Below are 19,440 nucleotides of genomic sequence, written 5' to 3'. Positions count from 1 at the left end.
AGATTCAGGTTGAAACCATGTTAGAATCAGTTTGTTTTGCTCTATTTTTTGTCTGTTAAATTGGGGTTTAATTAGCCTTATGTTGGATGTTTTAGCACCCTCCTGAACAGGGTCTGTTTGGGTCCTTTTGCAGTCGAATTGAGGAACTAGTGATTGTTTTTTTTTTGGTGTTGTAAGTTAATGTGTGAGTTTTTGGCATGTGTTGGAATAATTACTCTGCGTCTAATGGATTAATATATGCACAATAGGTACAAAATGTTAGTGAAAGAAGGTTGGTGCTTTTAATGTTAAAGGTTTCATAGACTTGGTCCATTATTGCTTTGGACTTGTTGTCTGGATTTGAACAAGGTTAAGAAATGTTAGTGTAGTTGGTTCTTTCAAAGCATGGGGGTTAATAAATACTTTGTCTAGATTGTTTCTTGTGGTAGCTAGTTTCTTTCACTAGATAGTTAAGGATTATTATTTTATTGTATCAATGCTCTCAAAAATAGCAAAAAAATTTCAAATTGAAGAACAACATGTTATGTGTGGTTTAGTTGAGTCAATTGTATGTCGAATGTGGGCAGTCCAGTCCGATTGCCAATTTGGGCAAGTACTTACGGCTCGTTTGAAAAAGGACAAGAATCCGCCTGGCCATTTCTGGATTCATTCTGCATGTAGTTTTATTTTTTTTAAATAATCTCTTTGGGAACAGGCCCAAACCAAATGGCTTCAAATCATCAGAAGCCCAATAGTTGTACTTCCACTCTTCTTATCACCCACAGTCATTTCTTTAGTTCAAATCAATTATGGATAAGGGAATACGACCTCTAGCTAAGTGTGTTCTTTTAAAAATAAATTGGGGTATGCCATATCCACAAAACCAATAATGTATGGCCCTCACAAAACTAATTCGCTTTTTTTTTATATAAAATTTGAGGTGCTATTTTCATCAAATAACACATGTCCCTCATTTAATTAATATTAACTCTTTAAAAATCGAGGTGTGCTATCAATTGAATTTTTCATGGCCCTCGCATACCTTGTTATTAATTTGAAATTTTGTAGTTGCTTTAGGCCCGCTATTTAAATTGATTTCCTTTATTTATTAAATTCGGGTGTGCATTTCATGTGACCCAATTTCAATTCTTAACAACGTTAAATAGAATGTGTTGTGGACCGCGGGTGCATTTCATGTGGCGTGGTTCAAGACATGTTTTAAATAACGTGAATCTCTTCCTAAAAAGCATCCTAAAATATTTAAAAGTGCTTAATAAGTTAAAAGTGCACCATATGCTAAAACATGCAATAAATCAGATAATAGGCCAATTATAATAGTTTAAGCGACCGTGCTAGAACCACGGAATTCGAGAATGCCTAACACCTTCTCCCGGGTTAACATAATTCCTTATTTAGAATTTCTGGTTCGCAGACTTCAAATTGAGAGTCAATCTTTTCTCGATTCGGGATTTTTAAACCGGTGACTTGGGATACTATAAATTATCCCAAGTGACGACTCTGAATTTGATATAAATAATTCCGTTTTGATTGTCACTAAAATTAGAAAAAACTCCCTTATAAACGCCTTCGGTGGTAGTAAAAAGGAGGTGTGACAGCTCTGACGACTTTGCTGGGGACAAGAACCCAGAATCTCTGGTTCAGGGTTCAGAATTCGAGCTTAGAATAATTGTTATAATTGACTTTGTTTATTATCTAGTTTTATTACATGTTTGGGCCTAATGTGCTAAATGCTGCTTTTTACCGCTTTGATACTATTTGGATTGTATATAAATTGCTACGAAACCCTCCTCCCTCTGAGTCTTCTAAATCATCTGGGAAGTGTGCACTTCATGTGACTTCTCTTCTGTTAGAGTCATATCCTAATTTTAGAACGAGGTTCGGACAAGTTGCAAAGTCGGTGAAGCTTCTGTATTCCCGGTACGCTGCCCCCCTCGGCTCGAGCTGTTCGCTCGGGTAGGCCAGGTCTAGAACAAATAAACCCAAATTTTCAAACCTAGTATAACATAGCCTCATGCCGGATCCATAGTAGGAACTCTTGTTTGCATCACGTGCATTTTTTACTTTGGGGACTCAACAGAGGGGTTGGGTCCGTCTAGGACATGTGCACCTGAAATCAAAAGACCATACTGATGCATTTTGCTTGCAACTTGATCATTCATTTGACTTGGATCGCATGTTGACCAGCTTCTAGAATAAGGGAGAAATTGAGAAAAATCAAGTTGAGGTGAAAGAGAGGAAATTACCCATCTGTGAAAAAACCTGGTGTCCAAAATACCACGAAACTCTGCCAAAATTTTCAGAAAAAAAAAATGCTATTTCAAAAAAAAAAGTTTGTGTTTTTTGTTGCGTCAAAATTGACCGAACTACGCAAGTTTGATTCTTACCGAATGTGGGATACATAGGCAACCCTCATTGGGTCCAACTCCTTTTGCAAAAATTAACCCAAAAAAATATGAAGTGTCGCTATTTGTCATAAATAAATTAGGTGGCGTCATTCTTGTCCAAAATAGCCAAAAATGCCCCAAAAGGTGCCGGAAGGCTGTTTTTGCAAGAATAGCCACCTAGGGTCCTTTTTCAAAAATTTTGGTTGATTAACAAAAACAACCCTAAAAAAATTTCTCTTGAGGTGCTGAAGGGCTGTATTCGCAAAAATGTTTTGTTCTTAATTTTGGTGAAAATGGGTGTTTTTCTCTTGACTCAAAGTAAATCATAGTCTTTTAATCAATCACCTTAAACAAATGTGCAGGATGAACATAATTGAAAATGAACCTTTCACAGTCCGCAAGGAAATCCCGTTAGAACTACATATGTGGTGGAATTATTTAGGAGAAATCAGCAGAAAAACTGTGATCAAAGCTTTGGGTGGTCTTGTTGGGCTTCTAAAGATTATACCGATGAAGGATGTAATTGAGCCTTTGATACCCTTATGGTACCCAACACACAATATGTTCCATTTTGCTGATTTTGAGCTAACCCCTACGCTGGAGGAAATAGCGGGCTACGCTGGTTTTAGTGGGAATTTTAGAAATCAATACCCGGTGGCACCTAGAACAGTGACTCCCCATAAGTTTCTGTATCTACTAAACATCAGTCGGGAAGTATTCAAGATGGAAACTTGTCTAAGGGATTCTGCACATTCTATTTCTTGTACCGACGTTACGGGAATCCCCGCGGTTTTGAAATGCCAGATACCAGTCTTACTCATTTGGAAAACAAAGACAAGTGGGAAGCTCGACGGGGATTGTCTTTATAGTAGTATTCTTGGGTGTTTTGATTTGTCCAAGAAAGGATGGAAACATAGAATTGAGGCTTGTGGGAATAGACGACTTCATGACTAAAAAGGCAAATGGCACCATTGTACCGATGATCTTGGCAGAGATTTACCGAGCTCTAACCGTCTGCCGAGAAAGAGGGAAGTTTTTTGAAGGGTGCAATATACTCCTACAGCTTTGGATGGAGGAACATTTTTGCCACCGTCCAGGGTACATGAACTGTGGCATGACCGGTCTTGAATGCATTGAAAAACATGAACAACGGGTGGAGGGCTATGAGTTCCCGGATGATACGGAAGCATGGTTTGCACATTTGAGCTCCCTGACTGCAAACAAGATTGAATGGACATTCGGGTGGCTCTAGGTCAGTGAGGTCATTTATATGTCGGCCGAGGTGTGTTTTCTTCTATTGGTGGGTCTCCGGAGCATTCAGCCTTATGCCCCGCACAGAGTTATATGCTAGTTAGGTAGGTACCAGACCAACCTATATGATGAGGATTGAAGTCGGCAGGTAATCGAATTAGAACCAAAAGTTGCTTTCCCAGAAGAAAGGGTGCATCGAATTTGGCATCAATGTAGGTTCTTAGAGCCAAAGACTCAAGTACGAGATCTATCCAAAGGTGAGTTGGAGCCTAGTTACACAGCTTGGTACGGTAAAAGGTCCCAAATCCATCTAGAGCCCGAACGGCCCGCAAAAAGGCCCCATGTCCAACAATTCACTGATTGAGCACAAGAGCAATGGGATTGGTTGGCAAAAGAGGCAAACTATAGAGCCACCATAAGCAAATTGGAGGGACAAATCCGGGATCTTAAATTTGACAAAAGTGTACAGGTCGCGACCGATGAAGGGGAGAAGAAGAAATTGGTTCAAGAAAACAAGGACCTTCGAGCACAGATCCAAAAAATGAGAATAGCTGCTGAAAATAAAGAAAGGAGCCGGAAGGATGAAAGACTCATAAGTAGCCTCAAGAGGAAAATAGCTGAGTGTGAGGATGATCTGGAAAAATCTGAGGGTAATCTGGCGAAAGCCCGAGCACAGTTAGTGAAGAATGCAGAGGGGCGAGCAGAGTTTGTTCGACAGTTGAAAAGAAAATACGAGGGAACAACCACCAATTTGAAAAAAGGCTAATTACCCTCGAAAATGAGATGACCAAGTAAGTTAAGAACTTTAAAGTAGAAAGGGAACATTGCTATGCATTAATGTCCCAGCTGGAGGAGGATATGCAACAGTTGCAAAGTCAAAACCATCGTGATGCCCAGGTGCTAGAAGCTAGGTCTCAACAGATAGGGTGTTTGCTCCAATAAAAAGGTATCATCAGGGAGAGGGTTAGAGCAATTGCTGACTACATCGTCATGAAGTGTCATGAATGTGAAGACATGACCAGAACCACCTTCTTTGCCACAGTAATGACCTTTGTTCGTCAAATAATGAGTGATATGGAGCGTCTTCAAGGGGATCTTGCGCATAGGCCCATGGTGAGACCGACTGATGTCCCGCGGGCTCTTGGAGCAGTTGAGGCATTGATGTATTCATGATTTTCATTCGAGTCTGTATTTTCATTTTCTTTGTTGGAGTTGGTTAGTTTGTTTTCGAGTCTGTATTTTCATCTTTTGTTGGAGTCTGTTAGTCCCCCTTTTCGAGTCTGTTAGTTTTGTAGGATGAGTCGTTGTAATCAAGACGTTTTTATTTTATGAAAAATTTGAAAACCCCAAAATGTTTTTTTACACCTATTCCTAGAACTACGCTTGGTCTGATTCATGTGGCGTCATGATATGTAGGCAATCTCCATAGGATTCGATCATAACCATAAAAAAAAAGAGGAAGAAAGGGGGAAAAAAGAGAGAAGCAAAAGAGAGAAAACAAGAAAAATTGGGAAAGAAATAACGGCAAAACAAGAGAGGAAGATGAGAGAATAAAGAAAAGCAAGAATCAAGAAAAGAAAAGTATGAATGAAAAAAAAGAAGTTGCAAAATGAAAATTAGGGAAAGTCGGGATGACGCAAGCAACCGATCAAATGCATAATAGAAATGGTTAACTGCTTAGGTGCATTGCATCCCCAACGTGCGGTTGCCTATCTGTTAAGCCCTAATCGCTAACAAGTTTGTGGTTGTCATCAAGTTCAGGCAGGTGGTTAGTTTGTTTGGCATTCTGGCAACTCATTCGTTCAATACCAGGTCCAAAAACAAGTTGATCATGGCTTACTAAGAACTGGATGCAAGTGTTATTGATCCATCAACAGAGGGGGAAGAGTCCGATGTTAATCTGAAATAGGAGTTGTATAAGCTGAAACACTAGATGGCAGAGCTGTACCAAACATGGGTAAAAGGGCATCCACCACCATCCTACCCTGCCAACCCTGCTTTCGTCCCGCCGCTGGATTAATCTTAAGAACCTCCCACTATTAATTCATCTCCGGGCTTTCCTATTTACCACCACTACCAAGGCACCACTTCCCAAACCCCATATGTACCACCACCCAAACCAGTACCATACCCTCCTCCACCAACCACTCCTATTTTCGTGTCACCCCCACACGCTACACTCCAGCGATCCTCCAGTGAGCCCTTATTCCAGACCCAGGATAACCAATAGTACCCCCGGAGCCTACTTTCAAGGCCCCAGAGCCTTGCTTATATACTCCTCGTTTCGACCTCCCTATCGAGATTGAGAAACCACATAAGAACCCAGAGCATGAGGAGATGTTCATGAAGGTTAGAAGTCTGGAGCGGTTATTCAGAAACATGCAGGGATTGGGAGGCCAGGTAAGCATAGCGTACAAGGATTTGTATCTATTCCCCGATGTTCAGTTGCCTATGGGATTTAAGATGCCGAAATTTGATTTGTATGACAGGCACGGAGACCTGGTGGCCCACTTGAGGGGATTCTGCAGTAAAATTAGAGGAGCTGGTGGGAAAGATGAGCTGTTAATGGCATACTTTAGCCAGAGTCTGAGTGGTTCAACATTGGAGTGGTACACTCGTCAGGATCACAGCTGATGGTATACCTGAGATGATTTGGCTCAAGCATTCGCCCGTCATTTCCAGTACAACATTGAGATTGTTCCAGACCATTTGTCTTTAACTAAGATTGAGAAGAAGCCTAGTGAAAGTTTCAGAGAATATGGCTTCCACTGGAGAGAACAAGCGACAAGAGTTAACCCCCCGATGGAGGAAAGCGAAATGGTGGAGTACTTTCTGCAGGCTCTAGAGCCCACTTACTTTGGCCATCTGATACCGACCATAGGCAAATCGTTCAACGAGGTAGTGAAGATGGGTGGCATGGTGGAAGAGAGGTTTAAATAAAGTAAAATCATGAGTTACTAGGCTATCAAGGCAACTACCCAAGCCATTCAGAACGGACCCAGGGGCCCGTCACACCAATATACCCAGCCTCGACCCCATCACCAAACCTGCACTCAAACCTCATATAATCCACCCCAACACTACCTCCCATCACCAGACCCTCATATTTCTGTTCACCACGCCCAGACATATACCTAACCTCCTGCCTACGCACAATGGCATGCCCCAGCCCCATAGAACACCTACCCAGCTCCACGAAATGCTTACATAACCCCACGAGCCTACCGAAACCCTGCCGGCCCTGGTTTCTAACCTAATCCAGCATTCAAAAATGAGAGGTTGCAGCGAAAAAAAACCTTCACCCCATTGGGAGAATCTTATACTAGTTTATTCCATAGATTGAGGCAGATGGATATGCTGAGGCCAATTGAGTCGAAATTGCCAAATCCTCTTCCAATGAATCTTGACTACTCTGTGAGTTGTGAATATTATTCTAGTACTCCGTGGCATGATACGGAGAAGTGTTGGCACCTGAAAAATGCCATCTAGGAGCTCATTGACACAAACCGGATTGAAGTCCAGACTCTAGAGGCACCCAACATCAACCAGAACCCATTGACAACCCATTAGGAAACAAACATGATCGAGATAGTACATAAGGGAGGGGAGCCCAAGAAGCCTTCACAGACCGTCATAATGATTCGGTCCAGTGAGGTCAAGCCAGTTAAGAAATCACAGTTGAAGGATCAGTGAACAAGTTGAGCAGGGCAAACGGTGAATCATCTGTGTTAGTCAAGGAAAGATCCCCTAGTGATGTTGCGGCAAAGCAAGAAAAGTCAAAAATGGTTGTGCCAGTAGTGGCAAACAAGCCTATCATAATTGTAGAGGTGCCCATACGGATTTTGTCATCATAAATACTATAACCCAGTTGCCGGTAATCAGCACCAAGGCCATCCCATGGAACCATGAACGGGTGATAGTGACCTATAAGGGAAAGGAAGTGAAAGAAGAAGTAAATGAGGCCCAGGGATTAACTCGTTCGAGGAGATGCTTTGCCTCGGAAGAGTTAAGGAAAGCTAAAACATCTAGAGATAACTCAGTTCTAGTGAAGAAAGTAGTGACTGAAAAACTTGTTGTGACCAAAAACACTCACGCAAGTGCACGTGATCGTCAAGTAATAGAGTAGTGAGTAGAGTATTGTTCCCACGAAGACTTATGATTAACTGTTGACTGATTCAAAGCCAATTTCTTTATCTACCCAAGAGATTGTTCACAAAAGAGAGATGTAATTGTTTTACTACTTAACTATAAAGAATTAATCTAACTAAAACAAGTAACCAAACGAATAGCAATTACAAGTAACAAACAGTAGGAGAAGATATTCCAGGGTCATGGGCATAGTTACAATCGTGTTGTGTTCTTGGCTCGAAATGACTAATCAATTTATCTGGGTTATTGATTGATAGGGTTAATATTACTCATAAGAATCTGTCGAGTTCTTACTCGCCTATTCAAGTCAACTCAGTGCCTATATGTCTATGGAATTAAGATTAATCAAGAACGCATTTACAATTCCTGTATTTCAACCAAGCAAGGCAATTGGGTATATGTCTATCCCAATTGCAAATCTGTTCCCCGAGGCCCGGGTTCAAGAACTTGCTCTATTCAATTCTATATGCAATCTAAAGTTCCCACTTTCGAGTTCAACTAAAGATTAGTAGATAGTATTCCACTGTTAGCTACTCAGCAAAATAATTAAGAATAGAATTAAATAAACAACCCAATATGATAAACCAACTTTGTCAAATTAAACTTCAAACAACAACATTCATGTTTTACCCACGACCCTAGAACAATGGGTCTTAGCTGCTCATACTAGTGTTCATCATAAATAAGTTCAATTTCATCACAAAACAACAAAAACAAGAGAAGAAAAGAAGAACTTGATAGTCCAAACTCCTCCTTGCCTCTTGCCTCTCTATTTCTTCCCCTAAACTCTGAAAAACTTCCCCCTTTAACCTTGGGCGAGCTTGACTTTATATAGGTTAAGTGGGTTTCCCTCCAGATTTCCAATTTTACCCCTAAATAACTTTTTTTCCGGACCGGACACGTGCGAGCTTGTGCGTAACTTCGCGCGTTTCTTCCTCAGCCTTTCTTACGCGCGAACTACTGCGCGACTTCGCGCGTTTGAAGCTTGATTTCGTCCATGTTTTCGTCTCGTCCTTGCACGCACTCGACTCCGAGGGATTGTTCTTGCTCATAAATCATTCCAATATCCTCTTGAAAATATCATATAGGCTCCTTATCCTGTAATGTATACATATCACAATTAGAGCCTATTTTTTGTCAATTAACCATAATATGTCATTGGAATATAATCAAGCGAAAGCATAAACAATAGCTAAATCACCTAGATTTCGCCTATTATCAACTGAATAAGAGGTGGAAGAGTTTCTGAGAAAAATGAAAGTACAAGATTTTTCCATCGTAGAGAAGTTGAGAAAGACGCCTGCTCAGATTTCATTGTTGTCATTGTTAATCCACTCAGACGAGCATCGTCGGGCCTTGATGAAAATTTTGAACGAGGCCCATGTTCCCAACAAAATTTCAGTAAACCATCTGGAAAAGATCGCCAACAAAATATTTGAGGTGAATAGGGTCACCTTCTTTGATGATGAGTTGCCTGTGGAAGGTACTGAACACAACAGAGCTCTCTATCTCACCGTAAAATGTAAAGATTCTGTGGTTATCAGGGTATTAGTTGACAATGGTTCCAGTGTAAACATTTTCCCTCTCTCTACTCTGAACAAGTTGAAAGTGGATGATGAGAGGATTCATAAGAACAACATCTGCGTTTGGGGATTTGACGGTGGAGAGAAAGACTCAGTTGGTGATATAGTGCTTGAATTAACAATAGAACCAGTGGAATTCACCATGGAGTTCCAGGTGCTGGACATAGCCGTCTCTTACAACTTGTTGTTGGGTTGACCATGGATTCATGCCGCCAAGGAAGTCCCGTCCACTCTACACTAGATGGTCAAGTTTGAATGGGATAGATAGGAGATCGTCGTGCATGACAAGGATAATTTGTTTGCTCACAGTGATGCCTCTGTCCTATTCATTGAGGTCGAAGATGACAAAGGGCTTTGGGTCTATCAAGTTTTTGAAACAGTGCCGGTCGAGAAGGTGCCAGAGGGGAAATGTGTTCCAACTCCAAAGATAACTTTTGCATCAGTCATGGTGGCCTTTGAAATGCTGAAAAATGACTTTGTGCCCGAAAAATGGTCTGGGTGCATCTCTGCAGGGTATCATACAGCCAGTGTCCCTCCCTGAAAATTTGGGTACATTCGGTCTTGGATTCAAACCTACAGTGGCAGATGTGAAAATAGCTAAAAGGTTGAAACAGAAGGCGTGGGCACTTCCAAAGCTTGTCCCACATCTCTCCAGGTCTTTTGTCAAGCCTGGTGCCAGGAAACGCCCAGTGACAACAGTTCCAAGTTCTGTGGTTGAAGTTGATGAGGAGTTAATTGAGAGGTTCCAGAGGTTGTTTGATGATGTGAACATGGTAGAGGTTGGAGAAGGTTCTAGCAACGCAGACGTACAGTTCGTTGGGCCGAATTCAAAGCTTAACAATTGGAAGGCTACTCATCTTCCTACCCGGAAGGAGTCTTGGTAGTTGGTTTTGTTTTCCTTTCTAGCTGGGTCATTCCAGGGTTGTGACCCAGACTTTTATTTTTCGTTTGTTGATGTACAAACCATGTTATCCTTTATTTTTAATGAAATGCAATTTCCCTTTCCATCAATCATAATAGTTTTATTTTTGTTTTTCTTTTCTTCTCTGTACAATTTTTTTTATGCTGGTTTCAATGATATGGCATGCATGAGGAATCTTCGGCCCAGTCTTAAAAGTCAATCTAATTCTGAAATAATAATCTAAGAAATAGAGTGTGATGATGAATCAGAATATGATGAGGATGAGGCATTTGAAGAGATTAGTAAGGAACTAAGTCATTTTGAGGAAAAATACAAGCCTAACCTAAATGATACAGAAGCAATCAATTTAGGGGACCCAGATAATGTCAGAGTAACTAAGATAAGTGTCCATCTTAAACCACAAATCAGGGAAGAAATAATTAAAGCATTGCTTGAGTATAAGGATATTTTTGCATGGTCATATAATGACATGCCAGGCTTGAGTACCGATTTGGTAGTTCACAAATTGCCAATCGATCTAGCATTCCGGCCCGTCAAGTAGAAGTTAAGAAAATTCAAAACTGACATGAGTGTGAAGATTAAAGAAGAGGTCACAAAGCAGCTTGATGCAAAGGTCATTCGGGTCACGCGGAATCCCACGTGGTTAGCCAATGTTGTGCATGTGCCAAAGAAAGATGGTAAGACCCGAGTGTGTATTGATTACCGTGATCTCAACAAGGCAAGTCTAAAGGACAACTTCCCATTGCCAAATATCCACATTTTGATTGATAATTGTGCCAAGCATGAGATTGGGTCCTTTGTGGATTGCTATGCGGGCTATCATCAGATTCTAATGGATGAGGAAGATGCGGAAAAGATGGCATTCATCATGCCATGGGGAACATACTGCTACCAGGTCATGCCTTTTGGTTTGAGAAACACCGGGGCAACTTATATGTGGGCAATGGCAACCGTATTCCATGACATGATACATATAGAGATTGAGGTTTACGTGGATGATGTGATCATAAAGTACAGGAAGCAGTCTGACCACGTCAGAGATTTGAGAAAGTTCTTCCAAAGGCTTCGCAGGTACAATCTTAAACTCAACCCTGCAAAGTGTGCATTTGGTGTCCCATCCAGAAAACTGTTGGGATTCATAGTCAGCCGGCGGGGCATTGAATTGGATCCGCCAAAGATTAAAGCTATTCAGGAATTGCCCCCGCTAAAGAACAAGATCAAGGTGATGAGTCTGTTAGGGAGGCTGAACTACATCAGCACGTTTATCGCTTAGCTCACGACAACTTGTGAGCCCATCTTCAAATTGCTAAAAAGGGATGTTGTGGTTAAATAGACCGATGAGTGCTAGGAAGCCTTTGATAAGATCAAGGAGTATTTATCGAACCCACCTGTGTTGGGCACACCAGAACCAGGAAGACCTTTGATTCTTTATTTGACAGTTTTGGATAATTCATTTGGATATGTCTTGGGTCAATATGACATCACTGGCAGGAAAGAGCAGGCCATCTATTATCTCAGCAAGAAGTTCACATCTTATGAGGTTAAGTATACTCCCCTTGAGAGGACGTGTTGTGCCCTGACTTGGGTGGCGCAGAAGTTGAAGCATTACTTGTCGTCCTACACTACCTACCTCATATCTCGTCTGGATCCTTTGAAGTATATTTTTTAGAAGTCCATGCCCACTAGAAGGCTCGCAAAGTGGCAAATCTTTCTCACAGAGTTTGACATCATATATATGACTCGGATAGCGATGAAGGCCCAAGTTTTAGCCGATCACTTGGCCGAGAACCCGTGGATGAAGAATATGAACCTTTGAGGACTTACTTCCCTGATGAAGAGGTAATACATATCGACGAGGTCGAGAAGGATGAAAAGTCGGGTTGGAAACTCTTCTTTGATGGGGCTGCTAACATGAAAGGCATTGGGATTTGAGCTGTACTCATTTCTAAAACGGGGCATCACTACCCGGTTACGGCTTATCTTCGTTTCTATTGTACCAACAACATGGCTGAGTACGAGGCATCCATTTTGGGTTTAAAGCTAGCTGTAGATATGGGAATCCAGGAAGTCTTGGTTTGGGGAGACTCAGACCTTCTGGTGCACCAGATTCAAAGAGAATAGGAGACACGGGATTTAAAGCTTATACCGTATCGATAATGTCTGCATGACTTTGTCAACGGTTTCGATCTATAGAATTTAGGAACATTCCAAGGATCCATAATGAGGTTGCCGATGTCTTAGCTACCTTGGCGTCAATGTTGCACCATCCGGACAAAGCTTATGTTGACCCTTTGTATATTCACGGGCACTGTAAGGCGATGGAGAGCTGAGAGAAATTAAAAATGAGAGAGTCTTATTGGTGAAAACTCTCACAAGCACCGTAAGGCGAAGGAAAGTTGAGAGAAATTAAAATGAGAGAGTCTTATTGGTGAAAGCCCTCATGGGCACCGTAAGGCGATGGTGAGTTGAGAGGTTAACAAATGAGAGAGGTTTGTTGGTGAAAAACCTTCAGGGCACCACAAGCCGAACAAGATCAGTGACTTGGCGAAGAAATTGAGTTATGGAAATCCTGGGGCATATAATATGACAACTGAAAGGTGATTAGTTGAATAGGCTAGGCTGATTAATCCGAAATGCATGTCATGATCATTGGTGCCAGCTGTTCCGCTCAGATAAGTCTCTTTTCTTTTTCCCCTTCAAACAGTCATCCAGTTTTGGATTTTCTTCTTTATTCTTAACTCTCGAAGTCATTGCATTTCATTTCTTTTGGATTTATTTCTCTAAGATTTTTCCAATATCAGTTTTGTTTGAGCAAGCTGTAGACATGTAATTTTTTACCCTCCCCGAGATTTTATACTTTTTAGTGCTTAGATGTTGGTTTTAGGCCTAATATCACTATTTCGACTATTTTAAACTTCTTGCTTTATTTAATCTTAAAAAAAATTACAAAAATATTTCCTCTATTTTGAGCTAGTTGATACTTTGTTTAGTTAGTTTTACTTTTGAAAAATATAAAAATAGTCTTTACATTTTATTTTCCAAAAGATAAGAGGAAGGATTTCAGATATATATATATATATATATATTAAAATTGTAGGGCTTTAATAAGTATTGAGTAGTTTTTAAAATTCTTTATGGCTATTTTATTTTCATTTTTAATTATTTCTTACTATTTAAATAATTAGTATGTTAGTCTATCTTTAAAAAAAAATGAAACAAAACAAGAAAAACAATGAAAATTGAAAAAGAGTAACGAAGCACAAAGCAGAACGGGAAAGGCCAAAAGCAATGGAAGAGAAAATCAGAGATCGGATAGAAAAAATAAAGGAAGAGTTTTGGTTTTTGACTCCTCGTTTTTTTCTCTCTTCTAATTCATTTTGAGACTTTCAAACATAGTTTAATTGTTTTTCTAAAAATATACAAAAAAAAACTAAAAAAAAAGTTCTGCCTTCTTCACTCTTCAATTTCAGAAATTTGGGTTTACAAATGGAGTCAAGATGAGGTAGGAGTTCGTTTGGAGGATTTGCTGTCTGAGTTCCATTTCGGTTCGAGTTCCGTCAAGGTTAGCTGTCAGTGTTTGGACATTTCAATTAGAAATATCTTGTTGCGGATCTGTTCATTGGCTCGTTCCACTTGCTATAATTGCCGAAGTTCTATTAATTGAAAGCTAAAACTTCATGTCTATTTCATCTCTCTTTCTCACTTTAATTTATTTTCTATGTGACTGAAACATAAAAAGAGCCATTAAAACTGGTTGAAGTAACTTCAGTTTCATGGATTAAGGATATGAATTTTCTGAGTTCAATTTTAAATCTAAACGCAGAGGGGTTTAAGGAAGAAATCAATTGCCTACTCCACTTCCATAGCAATTCAGTAAGGAAGTTCTTATTCTGCTCTATTTGGAAATTCATGGCCTAATTTCTCTAAGATCCTTCCATGTTTTACTAGTTTAGTAGTAATATGGAGTAATTTTTGTCGTGCATTCAAGCTTCCACGAATGAAGTATATGCTTCTGTTGGGTATCTAATTATCATAGACTCACTTTCTTTCTTTCTTTCTTTCTTTCTTTTTTTCAATAATAAAGTAGTTAGTGCTTGGACTACTTATCCTATTTTAATTAGAATTGCTTACTAGTTCCAAGGTAGCTTCCTTTTACTTTAACTTTTTTTTAAAAAAGAAAAAGAAAAAAAAGAAAAGGGTTTCGTTTGTCTCATTTTTGGTTTTCATTATTAGTTTATATTTAGTAGTATGTGTTCCATTCGGGCATGATTAACTAAAAGATTTTGGCTCATATGGTTTTCTAATAGTCTTATAACTAGTTTTGTCACTAAAGTTGGTTAAACATCTATGAATTTTCCAAGTCTATTTTAAGTGATTCCAAAAATTGAGAATTTTAATTTGGTTTTATTTGTTTGAGTGTTGAGGCTACTCTTTACATTATGCAAGTCGCACCACATTTTGGCACAGAATTTATTTTTCGTGGTACTCATGCATGGCCTTTGGGATTAAGAACAAATTAAATAAATTCTTGTGTGCTTTGTTAGTGTCTTAAAATTGCTAAAATCATCTTCTCATAAGAACCTTAGTAGCAGATACATGGTCATATGATGACAGTGATAAGAATAAGACAATAGGGGTTTTAAATGGCTCTTATTATGTCTCGGTTCACTTTTATATCGTTTGCCCTTCTGTTTCTCTTTTATGTATTATTTAGATGCTAAATTTGTATGGCGTGCTACATTTGTCATGGATTTGTTTGAAAGATGAACGCGGTTTATGGGAAAGGCCGAGCTCATTAGTGATTAAATTATTTACATGCTTTGGGAATTGAGCTCGGCCAAATTCATAAAATAAAATAAAAAATAAAACAAAATATGAGCGTGAATTAGATCTTTCTTTTATTAGTCATCTTTTATAGTATTCGTTAAGAGCATGTTTTAGGCCGACCACACTCGGGTAGGCAAACTTAGGTCGCTTCTTTTATTTTTCCGAGGTAAGAGGTTGTTCCCTTTAGTTTATAATTCGGGGAATGCCCCGAAGAATTTGTATATATTTTACTCCGGGGTATGCCCCGAACTATCTATATTTGGAGTCGAAAGTAGAACTTGTAGTATTTTTATTTTTATTTTATTAGGAGGGAACGACCTCGAGCCTCTTGTTTGCTTATTTTCTCCGTGTGTTTTACCTTAATTAGAATATTTTAAAAGCCGACTAGATCAAGTATGCAACCGTACTAGTTACGGGACTTGGGGAGTGCCTAACACCTTCTCCCCGAGTCAAATGAACCCCCTTACCCGAATCTCTGGTGCAGACTTAGTTTGGAGTACAAAGTGTTTTAAAAGGAAAATTATTTTTAAAAATGGTGACCTGACACACCGAAACCAATGCCAGGTGGCGACTCTGAGTTATTTTCTTTTGAACACAATTTTGTCACTTTTTAATTAAAAACCCTTTTGAGCTTTACAAATCTAATCTTTTTAATATTTTAAGAGGGTTAGTGAGGTTGAAAAAAGGGTTGTGATAGCTCTGGCGACTCTGCTATGAAACTTTGCAGGTTCGAGCTGATATTGTGATCTTGTTGGCTTTTTAGAATATTTGGTTGAGGTTTTCATTTATATTTTAGTATTTGCCGTATTTGATTTTAATTTTTCTGTTGTTTTATTATTTACTAGTTGTTTGCGTGTTTACTAGTTTTTATGTGTTACTGCTTTATAACTGTCATCATTTACATAACCTCGAGTCAATTATTTCTGCAACAAGTATTGGAGTACGTGTCACGTACACGAACTCTTTGTTGAGTCACCCTTATTCTAGGAGGGGGCCGTCGTACATATGGAGTGGGTGGAAAGCTTGAGCAGCCACCATCGACCATACGCTCCCCCGAATTGCCATGTTAGTGAATTCCAAACGTAGGTCAGCCTTTAGATCATGCTTATTTGCATCATGTCATTTACCTAGCAGGGCTCGGTCCCAGGCACCGTGTCCCTTTATAGGAGGCCTATCCAAATTATGTCAAAACTGGCCCATAGCCCAAAAGGACATTCAATCATCCCTATGTGATACATGTTGCTTCTTTGAGGGTGGAAAGGTCATTTGACGGACTGATATTTGGGAAAGAGGGCGAGGTATAAATGAAGCAAGTAGGACACAATTATTTTTCTTATTATACAACTTTTTCAACAAAAAAAAAACCCAAAATACGAAAAATGAAAAATTCAAAAAGATTTTGCACTTTCCCATCATTTTCCAAAAATCAAAAAAGGAAAAAAAAGAAAATCCAAAAATATTTTACATTTTTCATCAATTTTTCAAAAAGACAAATATATTTTTTTCAAATTAGTTGCATTTTTTTTAAAAAGCTTTCTCCCATGTCCCATCTTCCCGAACTACGCATACATGATTCTTGTCTTTCGGGGCATGATATGTAGGTAACCCACATAGGGTCCGATCTTCCTAGTGAGTCTTAGGTTCTTGGTTTCGGGGGTCGTAGCCAAATCTTGCATGTCTAGCCACTTTGGCCACATCGGCCATTCTTGCAAAATGGGGTCATTTTCGCGTAAGTGGTTCAGTGATCCATGTCTTAGAATTTTACTATACAACTAAGTGTCATGTTCCTTTAAGGCTCGTCCTTGTCGTGTTTGCGTCCCTAGCCACATTTGGCCATATCGGCCGCTTTTATAAAATGGGTCATTTCTGCAAAGTAATTTTTAAGGCCATGATTGTTGGGATTTTGAAGCTATGTAAGCTGTAAATGGGGTATTTTTCATGCATTAGGGGGTCCACTTTGTCGAGTTTGCACTAATAGCCACCCTCGGCCACTTAGGACATTTTGTAAAAAATAGTTCAATCGTGTCTTGCATCTGTCCAATAGGAAGTGTTGTGGCGTCGCATAGTGTCTTGAGTCACAAACTGTGTTTTCTTAATTCAGGTATGGACCCACTAATTCGATCCAAAGTGTTAATAGTAGTGAAAATTTCGAGGAAGTTGGTCAGGTGGTGGAAAATATTTTCATTGTTAGAACAACACGAGTTAATGAATAAGTTGGGCACCCTCATTTCGCTTCTTGATATCATACCTCGCCCGAATTTAGTGGAGGCGATGTTGACCTATTGGGACCCTCAAAACATGGTTTTCAGATTTGGGGAGTGTGAGATGACTCCTACATTGGCAGAAATGTCTGGTCTCACTCGCCTAAGTTACATAGGTAAAGACATGATACTTCTTTGAGATCAGTCTAGTACAAGATTTCTCAGCGACTTGGGCTTGAAAGACAATAAGCATTTAGGATGCCTCGAGCAGTCCTGGATATCCTTGGATTATTTGTTTGCTAGATTTGGACCACGGGATAGTTTTGACGTCTTTTGGGATGAGTTTTGCACAAACAAGGCAAATGGCAAAGACGCCGACTTGAAGCTTTCAGCCTTGCTTTGTTGGGATTATTGGTGTTTCCTTTAGATGAGAGGCACATTAGCACCCGTCTACAATCAGTGGTGATGGCACTATTTCATGAGAAGTAGTGCAAAACCATTACCATTGTGCCAATCATCTTAGCAGAGTTGTAACGAGCCCTGAGTGAGGTTAGGGAGGTGTCAGGTATTTTGAGGGAAGTAACCTTTTGTTGCAATTGTGGATGATGGAGCATTTACACACCGCTTCCTTACTTTGTCCCATCGACCGTGCCTTGAGGGATCGAGTGGAATGCATTGAACGTAGGATGAAATCTCCTAAGTTTACATAGCCAGTAGGCGTCATAGCTTGGATTGAGTTCCTTGGTTTGAGGACAAATGGGAATGTTTTGTGGGCTTACCTTTGGCTACCTTTAGATGAGATTTTGGTAGGATGTCGTATGCAGCCTTTCTTGGTGTTGATGGGACTTAAATGTGTCAGGTCGTACACTCCCATTAGGGTGATGCGACAGTTGGTCAGGAGACAACAGGAGTAGCCAACTCTGAATCTTCGGAGGCACGTCATGAATTTTAACAGAAAGGCGCCTGACGAAATCAAGTACGTGCAATAATGGAACGATGCAAAGAGGATGAAGAAAAATACATTAGTAGAGGACATTGACTGGACCGAGTGTACTCAGGAGTATTTGATTTGGTTGCAGTCCATCCTACCAGGGGTCAACACCCCATTGTCGGCACAGCTTAGGGGTCGGAAAGTTCAGATAGATGATTTTGAGGAGACTTCGGATCAGGATCCTTGGGGTAAGCTTGAGTTGATAAGGTCTCAGTTAGTAGGATTGGCAGCAAACGTGGAGCAACATGGCCAGTATTTGTTTAGGTCGGCCTTCAGGAGGCGGGGGCACACACCAGGGTCTTTATACCCAGCATCGATGTATCTTTACAAGGCATGTTGCAGAGTTTGAGCATAACGGACAATCCAGGACCATCCTAAGCGGGGGCATCATATCCAGGAGCTACTTGAGGATTCTTTTTATATGTTTTGAGTTTGTTTATATTGTCGTTATCTTCTAGTCTTGTAGTACTGAGTCCTGTAGATAGTGTTAAAGTCCATCGTAGTGTAGTCGAGTCTGTTAGTCTTATATTATCGTACTTCTTATTTTGTATTTTGAAAACCGAAAAAAAAATTAAATGAATATTCCAAAAAGATTTTTATTTAGTTTACCTTTTCACCAATTTTCTAGAACTACGCTTGGTCTGATTCATTTGTAACATGAATGCATATGCAACCTATATCGGGTTCGATCGAAATCATTTTTAAAGTTAAAGAAAAAGATATGGATTTGTGGGGTGCGAGGAAAGAGTGATTAAGCAAAAGAAAAGGGTGGAGAAAATTGAAATGAGCAAATTGGAATGATGCCATATGACCTTATAACCCTCATAGCCATTTTAGCACCGTTAATTATTGCTAGGTGCATTGCACACAATGTGATATTATTATGCCCTAACACTAACATGTTGGCTTTGTTTTGCTCCTTTTGGATTTGTTTCATTATAAACTTCAGGAAGGTGGTTAATTTGTTGGCACTCTGGCAAGTCATCCATACAATACTAGGTCAAAGAGCAAGACAGTCATGACTAGCAAAGAATTGGATACAGGTGTTGTTGATCCATCAAGAGAGATTGTAGAATCAGAATTTGAGTTGAATGAAGAGGTTCAAATGTTGAAATAGCAGATGTCAGATATG

This window comes from Nicotiana sylvestris, chromosome 3 (genome assembly GCF_000393655.2).
Source record: "Nicotiana sylvestris chromosome 3, ASM39365v2, whole genome shotgun sequence".
NCBI classification, from domain to species: domain Eukaryota; kingdom Viridiplantae; phylum Streptophyta; class Magnoliopsida; order Solanales; family Solanaceae; genus Nicotiana; species Nicotiana sylvestris.
The sequence above is the reverse complement of the archived record's forward strand: the minus strand, read 5'-3'. Positions refer to the sequence as shown.